Source organism: Echinops telfairi, unplaced genomic scaffold (assembly GCF_000313985.2).
Source record: "Echinops telfairi isolate 266 unplaced genomic scaffold, ASM31398v2 ScPeMD7_20;HRSCAF=75, whole genome shotgun sequence".
NCBI lineage: Eukaryota > Metazoa > Chordata > Mammalia > Afrosoricida > Tenrecidae > Echinops > Echinops telfairi.
Genome location: NW_022103917.1, coordinates 13,613,744 through 13,615,070, shown reverse-complemented (window position 1 = coordinate 13,615,070; position 1,327 = coordinate 13,613,744). Strand labels below are relative to the sequence as shown.

At 54.3% G+C, this 1,327-nt stretch overlaps 1 pseudogene; it reads right to left on the bottom strand.

The window, feature by feature from the left end:
• Positions 1-269: 269 nt before the first annotated feature.
• On the bottom strand, positions 270-1,052 carry LOC101651937 (annotated as a pseudogene).
• Positions 1,053-1,327: the final 275 nt, after the last annotated feature.

The following is a 1,327-nucleotide window of genomic DNA, read 5'->3' as shown; positions in this document are numbered from 1 at the left end:
ACAAGTCACACCAAAAACAAAACAAAAAGAGAGAGAGAAACCCCTGGGGAGTGCCTAACTACTGAAAACGCATATCATCCTAACCTACTGCGAAGTCTTCCTTCAGCTCAGGAGAAGGCGTGTGTGCAGCCTAGCGAACCGCGGCAGGGAAACGGGGAGGGGAAAGACAAAAAGAGGCTGCACTTTGAAAACAAAGGATATGGGGCGACACGCTGGCTTTCATATCTCATCTTGGGAGGAGATGGAACACCCTGAAGGCGTCCCGGGTGCTAGGACCTGGCATTCCGCTCCGTCTTGGCCAAGGCATCTCTCGGACCAGTCCTCGGCGGCGTGAATCAAGCCTCCTTCCAGCCTTTCCATGGCACTTTTGCTCCCCGCGGAGGTACGCATGCGCTCCTTCCGCAGATCGTCCTTGATGGGCAGCAACTTAGCGGTCTTGCTCTGGGGTACCGGGCTATTCCCAGGGCCCTGGGTGTACCCGAGGGACAGACGGTGGCCCATAGTCACTCAGCAGCTGGTGGTACTGCGATATTGGGTACTGCGAGGACGTCGCCAGGCTGGTCGAAGCAGAATGGACACTCCCGGTCGCGTTCAGAGCAGTGCGGTAAGGTGATCAGATTTTAACATTGGTAAAGCGGACCACCCCGCTTTACCAGGATAAAACTCATATCCTGGCGAAATAGCCACATGGCAGCCGAGAACCATATACCCTACCTTGGCATGCATTCTTCCCAAAAATCGAGACTTTTAAAAAACGCCGCGGGGCACGGGAAAATTTGTTAACAATCGGTAGTGTCCCGCCAAAAGCGGGACATCTGGTCTCCTTACAGTGCGGGCATGTATGCTTTCAAGTTCAGATTGTAACCCCGCCCCCCTCCTTGCGAGCCACGCAGGGGTGTCTGGTGGAGCGGGGAGTAGAGGGAGATCGGGCGAGGTGGCAGCGCCCTGCACCCATCCTTGGCCCACTCAGCTCCTGTGTACTTTTTCTTGTGGCTGCCCGGGTGCACTGGCAAATATGGCGGTCCCTCACCCTGTCCCTTGCCTCGATCCATTATCCAGACCTTGGCGGGCACAGGGGCAGCCACAAACTTTGTGAGTAGCTGGCTGCAGGCCAGGAGGGGGCAGCCCCGCGCCCGCAACCCCAAGGTCAGGGCTCCACCTGCCGGCCATGCCCCAGTGCTGCAACTTGGCTGAATTAAAATTCTGTGATACAAAGCAAATAATTGCATCATATTTTTCAGCCATTTTTGCCAATCTGTGTTTTGATTGAAGATTTTTATCCACTTACATTTAATGTGATTATTACACTAGTAGCATTTGCAATTGT